Genomic DNA, 8,100 nt, shown 5'->3' on the forward strand with positions numbered 1-8,100 from the left:
TATATATATATATATATATATATATATATTACAATATATGTATATTTTTGTTGCTGTTAGGTGCCGCTGAGTTGACTCTGACTCATAACTACCCTATGTACGACAGAAAGAAACACTGCCTGGTCCTGTGTCAACCTCACAATACTTGCTATACCTGAGCCCATTTTTGTAGCCACTGTGTCAATCCATCTCATTGAAAGCTTTCCCTTCTTTTGCTAACCCTCACTTTAACAAGCATGATGTCCTTCTCCAGGGAATGGTCCCTTCTTACAACAAGACCAAAGTAGGTGAGACGAAATCTGGCCATTCTCCCTTCCAAGGAACATTCCGGCTGCACTTGTTCCAGGACAAATCTGTTCATTCTTCAGGAAGCCCAAGGTACTTTCAGTATTGTTCGCCAACACCCCCACTCCAAAGCATCAACACTTCTTTGGTATTCCTTATTCACTGTTCAGCTTTCCCATGCATTTGAGGCAATTGAAAACACCATGGCTTGGAATAAGCACACCTTAGTTTTCAAAGAAGATCTTTGGTCTTTGGCACTTTTGAGAGGTCTTTTGCAGATTTGCCCAGTACAATATGCTGTCTGATTTCTTGACTGGTGCTTATATTGCTGTTGATTGTAGAATCAATTAATAATGAAATTTTTGACAACATCAATCTTTTCTCCATTTATTGTGATGCTCCTTATTGGTCCAGTTTTGAGGATTTTCATTTCTCTTTATGTTGAGGTAAAATTCATACTGCAGACTATAATCTTTTTCATCAGTAAGTGCTTTGAGTCATCTTCACTTTCAGCAAGTAAGGTTGTGTCGTCTGCATACTTCAGGTTGTTAATGAGTCTTCCTCCAATCCTGATGTCTCATTCTTCATATAGTCCAGCTTCTTGGATTATTTGCTCCATGTACAGATTGAACAAGCATTGTGAAAAGACACAACCTTGATGCACTCCCTTCTGATTTTGAACCATGCAGTATCCACTTGTTCTATTCCAATGATAGCCTCCAGGTCTATGTACAAGTTCCTCATGAGTACAATTAAGTGTTCTGAAATTCCCATTGTTCTCAATGTGATCCACAGTTTTTTGTGACCCACACAATTGAATGCTTTTGCATAGTCAATGAAACATAAGTAAATAAATTTCTGGTATTCTTTGCTTTCAGCCAAGATCCATTTGACATCAGCAATGATATCCCTCACTCCACAACCTCTTCTGAATCCAGCTTTCATTTCTGGAAGTTCCTTATAAATATACTGCTGCAACCATTTTTGAATTATCTTCTCCATGATTTTACCTGCATATGATATTAATGATATTGTTCAATAATTTCCACAATCTGTGGCATCACCTTTCTTTGGAATGGGTACAGATATGGATCACTTCTAGTAAGTTGGCTAGGTAGCTATCCTCCACATTTCTTGGCATACACAAGTAAGTGCCTCCAGTGCAGCATCCATTTGCTAAAACATCTCAATGGGTATTTGATCAATTCCTGGACCATTGTTGCCAATTTCTTCAGTGCAACTTCCATTTCTTCCTTCAATACTATTGGTCCTTGATCATATGCACCTCCTGAAATGGATGAATATCAACCAACTCTTTTGTGTACAGTGATTCTGTGCATTCCTTCCATCTCCTCTTGATGTTTCCAGCATAAGTCAACATTTTGCAACATTTTGTTTCTGGCATAAGTCAACATCTTTCAATAGTGAAACTCAAGGCATATTTTTTTCTTCAGTTCTTTCATCTTGAGAAATGCCGAGCATGTTTTTCCCTTTTGGTTTTCTAATTCCAGGTGTTTGCACATTTCATTATAATAATTGACTTTGTCTTTTTGAGCTGCTCTTTGAAATCTTCTGTTCAGCTCTTTTATCTTGTCATTTCTTCCATTGGCTTTAGCTACTCTCTGTTCAAGGGCAAGTTTCAGAGCCTCTTCTGACATCCATTTTGGTCTTTTCTTCCTTTCTTGTTCTTTTAACGACCCTTTGGTTTCTTCATTGATGATGTTCTTGATGTTATCCCAAAATTCCTCTGGTTTTTGGTCAATGTGTTCAATGCATCAAATCTATTCTTTAGATGGTCTCTAAACTCAGGTGGGATATAATCAAGGTCATTTTTTGGCTATCATGGACTTGTTTTAATTATCTTCAGCTTCAGCTTGAACTTGAATATGAGCAATTGATGGTCTGTTCCACAATCAGCTCCTGGTCTTGTTTTGGCTGAAGATATTAAGCTTCTCCATCACCTCTTTCCACAGATGTATTTGATCTTATTTCTGTGTATTCCATCTGGTGAAATCCACATGTATAGTCACCATTTATGTTGTAGAAAAAAGGTATTTGCAATGAATAAGTTGTTGGTCTTGCAAAATTCTATGATGTGACCACCAGTGTCATTTCTGTCACTGTGGTAGTTAAGTTTGTGTGTTACATTGTCTAGACGTGTTTGAGTGGCTAGGCAGCTGGATGTAGTATTCCCTATGATGAGACTGGTAATCAAGTCTATGGTGGAATCTACTGTGAGCAGCTGAGTAGGTGCCTTAGGGATATGGTCTGCTTCCTGTATATAAGGAGAAGCCTATCTAGCTTATGGCACACTTGAACCCTGCATGGAGCCATGTCATTGTTCAGCAGCCTGCCATGCTCTGCTGGCCTTAGGACTTTCAGTGCATTAACTTGAATTAATGGTCTGCTGTGTGGTTTGGTAACATCGGGACTGTGCCTTTTTACTTGTCAACCCTGGGCTTGTCAGCCTCAGCAGCCAGCAGCTGAGTGAAGAAAAGCCTCCAGCTTCAGTGGGCCAGAAGTAGGAGGCAGAGCTGAAGCCCAAGGTTGAGGGGATTTCACCCAGCCCCTAGACACTGGTACTTGGAATTCAGACTTAAAGCTTCCCAACTGTAAGAGAATAAACTCCTGTTTCTTCAAGCCATTCCATTTGTGGTATATTCTCTTCAGAGTGGCACTAGGTAACCAGAAAAATCACCAAGGCTATATTTTCCAACTACTGGTCATTCTTTGTTTCCAACTTTGACATCCCACACCAGTAATAATCAGCATATCTTATTTTTTGTATGTTTGATCAATTTCAGACTACAGAAGTTGGTAAAAATCTTCAATTTCCTCATCTTTGACTTTGGTGGTTGGTGCATAAACTTGAATAATGGTAGTATTAACTGGTCTTCCTTGTAGGTGTATGGATATTATCCTATCACTGACAGTATTGTACTTCAGGGTAGATCTTGAAACATTCTTTGTGTTGATGAGTGCCACACTGTTCCTCTTGAATTTATCATTCCCAGCAGAATAGATCATATGGTGACCTAGTTCAAAATGGCAAAAAACAGTCCATTTCAGCTCACTGATGCCTAGGATATTGATCTTTATGTATTTATTCCATTTAATTCTGGAAAACTTCCAATTTTCTAGATTCACACTTTGTACACTCCATGTTCTGATTATTGGTGGATGTTTGCAGCTGTTTCTTCCCATTTTGAGTCATGCCACATCAGTAAATATCGGTTCCAAAGCTTTAATTCATCCACATGATTAAGGTTGATTCTATTTTGAGGAGTTGTCTCTTCTCCAGTTGTATTTTGAGTGTCTTCCAACCTGAGTAGCTCACTTATGGTACTATATCAGACAATGTTTCAGATTATTCATAAAGTTTAATATATCAGACAGTATTTCACTGCTATTCATAAGGTATTCCTTGAGAAGTGGATGACCTCTTTCTTCTTCTAACCAAGTCTTTCTTAGTTTGGAAGCTCCACTAAAACCTGTCCACCATGGATGACCATGCTGAAATACCGGTGGTATAACCTCACAGCAACATGCGATCACCACAGTATGACAAAAGGACAGATGAGTGTTGTGTGTGTGTGTATATATATATTTGTGTGTGTATGTGTGTTCATGTGTGTGCATTTGAGAGCTACTATAAATTGTTCTGTTCTGCTGGGTTCTTTATTTATTTGTTTGGTGTACGTTATTTCTTCTTTCTTTGCAATTTCTTAATTTGTGATGGGAATGTCTACCTTGAGCCTATTTCACCATCGTACTTTGGAAGGAGATAATTTGTATTCTATCTTCACATATGAAGAGGAATTTTGCCCCAGAATACACACACACACACACACAGACAATAACGCATGGCTGCAAAAAGACACATTTTCCTCGCTGTGTTATATATATACAGTTTGCCTAACATTTGCGAACAACCTAAACAATGAATTAATATCTAAACCTCTACAGGATAGAAATTCCTATGAGTGCTCTATAAAGAAAATATAATGACTATGATAACAACCCAAACCAAATCCAATGTCCTTGAGTTGATTCTGACTCATAGTGACCCAACAGGACAAAGTAGAACAATCCCACGCCCATGGGGCTTCTGAGGTGGTAAATCTTTACAGAAACAGACTGCCTCATCTTTCCCTTATGTAGCAGCTGGTGGGTTCAAACTGCTAACTTTTGGGTTAGCAGCCGAACACTTAACCACTATCTCACCAGGGCTCCTAATGAAAAGGCTATGAAATCAAAACGCATATTGTCTAAAGAAGAAAGGATGGCATAGCTTTTTCAATTTTGTATGTGTGTGAAGTGTAATCACCTACTGAGAAGAATAGCCACACAATTTGTCTAATTTGATATAAGTTCACTATTGCTCAGCTTTATGAAAAACATAGCTTTTTGTCAAAACTTTTATTGAATAGGCACTGCCAGAAAAGAATTGGAAATCATTTTCATTTCACACAACCAACTTGAGAATATGGAGTTAATTTGAAATCTCTAATATATTCACATTACCTCTAAGACCACCCAGAGGATAAACTTTAGTTTGAATGCAAATCCTCTGTTTGCCAGGCCACTTAAATTAAATTGGAACCACATACTCTTAAGATGTAGCCTGTTGTACAATTCCAATGGGTTCCAAACATTATGGTCTCAGAGAAATGCAGTATTCATGCCTAATCATAAATGTACATACGAATCTTTTCTTCTGTTAAATAATGTATGGGTTGAAGGGATAGCACTCTCCTCTGCAAGAAACATCAGCTTGTTAGGAAGTTATTACTAAAATAAAGTGAGATGACAGGACAGATGTGTAAGTCTAGCATGTGCATTTGAGAGAACATTCACAGAATTACTTGCAAAATGCTGCCTCAAATTAGCATATGTGTTTGTTCAGCAAATATATACCACTGATAGCAGTATGGACAGAGTTAATATATATTTTTCTACCTTGGGACTCTAAAGCTATGTTTTGATACAAGCATTCCATAGATGGTAGGTCTAAGGTTGAGGATAGTTTTGTTTTGTTTTCCATTTTAAAATGATGTTGTTGTTAAGAGTTACAGTTCTTTAGAATTTGTGTAGCAGATATTCTGGTTTTTCTTGGAAGACTGTCCCTATCAAATAATAATAATAATAATAATAATGTTGCTGTTAGATGCCTTCTAGATGATTCTGACTCACACTGACAAACAGAACAAAACACTGCCCAGTCTTGTGCCATCCTCACAATCCTTGCTATGCTTGGGTCCACTGTTGGCAGTCACTGTGTCAATCCAACTCATTGAGAGTCTTCTCTTTTTTTGCTGACCATCCACTTTACCAATGATGTCCTTTTACAGAGAATGGTCCCTTCTGACACCATGACCAAAGTAGATAAGACAAAGCCTGGCCATTCTTGCTTGCAAGGAGCATTCCTGCTGCATCTCTTCCAAGACAGATTTGTTCATTCTTCTGGCAGTCCATGGTATTTTCAGTATTCATCACCAACACGACAATTCAAAGACATCAACTCTTCTTTAATATTCCTTATTCACTGTCCAGCTTTCACATGCATATAAGGCTATTGAAATACCGTGGATGGGTCAGGCCCACTTAGTCTTCAAAGTGACATCTTTGCTCTTTAACACTTTAAAGTGATCTTTTGCAGCAGATTTGCCCAGTGCAACACATTGTCTGGGTTTCTTGACTACTGCTTCTGTGGGGTTGATTATGAGTCCAAGTAAAATGAAATCTCTGACAACTTTAATTTTTTCTCCATTTATCATGATGGTGCTTATTTGTTCAATTGTAAGAATTTTTGTTTTCTTTATGTTGAGGTGTAATCCATACTGATGGCACTGATAGCATAATCTAATGTCTGTGTACTGGCTTACAGATGGGAGTGTAATGGGTTAGGCTGAGATCATGTTTTATACATTATTTTGTTACTTTCTCTAATTTAATAGTCTCAGTAGTAACCTATTTGATAGCTGTTTCTCCTATGTGAAAGTCCCTCTCCTATTAGAGTATTAGTTATATTCCTGTAAACTTAAGTAACTGTAGAGCTAATTCAAACTTGTTCAAACACTAACAAAATGATTTGGCTTATATAACTCAAAGTCCAAAACTAAGGCAGCTTCAGGTATACCTAATTCAGGAAATTTAATTTCTTTGTGGCACTACTGGCTGCATCATACTCCACATGTTGGCTTCATCTTCATAGTGGGTGAATGACAGTGACAGTGATAGATCACACAATCACATATCTTTTTATCCATCATTTCATACTGTTGAAACTTCTTACCAAGAAACCTCCCAGCCCACTTCTTTCTCTCATTGATCTGAATTGGGTCACATGCCTGCTTATAAACTAATAAACTGTTTCTAGAGACATTCCATAAATAACTTAATCCTGGGTTCTTAAACTAGCCTCTCTGTCAAAAGTAGATGTAATTAGAATTATCTTTAAATCAAGCAGGCCCATTCCTTGGTGCTCAGAATGGACTCATGTGGGCTGTGTTGGGAAGGCACACAAAGGAAAATCACCAGAACTACAAAGAATAGGCAAGAGAAATAGAGTTCTGAGTAGATAACCAAAAATGCTCTGCCAGCTCGTGATTTTCTTTAACCAAAGAAAAAGCAATTCACAAAATATTCTTTATCCCAAGGTAAAGAAATCATTCAAGCCTATTGTTTCTAACCTTCTCTATGGACCTGGGAGAATGGAGTGTTTGTCATTTAATATGATTTTTTGAGAGAATCTGGTTTAAACACATATAACATGCAATAGTAACTTTTCATTCTCAGAAAACATGTTATCTTAGCAGTTTGTCATTGCAGGGGGAAAAAAATAGTGAAAAGCAGGGACAAACTAAAACTTGTCTCAGAACCCTAAACAGGCAGCCCATTAGTGTCAGACCCTCATTTGAAAAGTAAGTTGCAATCTAAAAACATGTAAAGCAGCTTTTAGGTTACATGCTTGCTCACTAAAATACCAAATAAATCATGTTTTCTGATCAAGGAGCCAAATTTCAGATGGTAAGTGGCAGTTAATTTAAATATTATATGGCAATATGTAAGTAAGTGGTAGAAAACAGAAAAACAATTTTGTACAAATATAACTTGATTCTCTTTCCTTGGGGAGGAGTCTAAAACAAGTATTGAACAGAGACTAAAAATACGGAACTCTCTTTTCTAATTCATTTACTACATAAGCCCATGGAGATATATAGTCCTGTTATTCTGCAAAGTCCTTTCGAGAAAGTATTGTTGTTCTTGTTGTTGGGTATCCTCCAGTTAGGTTCTGACTCAGTGAGCCTACATACAACAGAACAAAAGACTGCCTGGTCCTGAACCAGCCTTACAATCATTGCTATGCTTGACCTCATTCTTGGAGCCACTGTATCAATCCAAGTAATTGAGAGACTTCCTCTTTGTCGCTCACCCTCTGTTTTACCAAGCATGGTACCCTTCTCCAGAGACTGGTCCCTCTGATAAAATATTCGGAGTATGTAAGACAAAATGTTGCCACTCTCAATTGTAAGAAACATCCTGGCTATACTTCTCCTAAGACAGATTTGTTCATTCTTCTGGCAGTCCAAGATATATTCAATATTCTTCATTAACACCATAATTCAAAGGCATAAATTCTTCTTTGGTCTTTCTTATTCATTGTCCAGCTTTTTCATGCACAGAAAGTATCACCTGCAGCATTTTCATAACTCAGTCTGAAGAGTAACATACTGGAAAATCTGGTATTTTTTACATATGACTACAAATACTTTATTTTATTCACATTTTTAAACAATCCAGCCTAAGACTATA

At 37.5% G+C, this 8,100-nt stretch overlaps 1 non-coding gene across 1 annotated transcript; it reads left to right on the top strand.

Moving 5' to 3' along the window:
* The first annotated feature begins 5,349 nt into the window (after nucleotides 1-5,349).
* On the top strand, nucleotides 5,350-5,413 carry LOC122150134. Its single transcript, XR_006163503.1, has one exon. It is a non-coding gene; the product is annotated as a U7 small nuclear RNA (small nuclear RNA).
* Nucleotides 5,414-8,100: the final 2,687 nt, after the last annotated feature.

The sequence above is a fragment of the Orycteropus afer genome, unplaced genomic scaffold, assembly GCF_000298275.1.
Source record: "Orycteropus afer afer isolate SDZICR_OR568_19922 unplaced genomic scaffold, OryAfe1.0 scaffold00093, whole genome shotgun sequence".
In the NCBI taxonomy this organism is placed as follows: Eukaryota; Metazoa; Chordata; class Mammalia; order Tubulidentata; family Orycteropodidae; genus Orycteropus; species Orycteropus afer.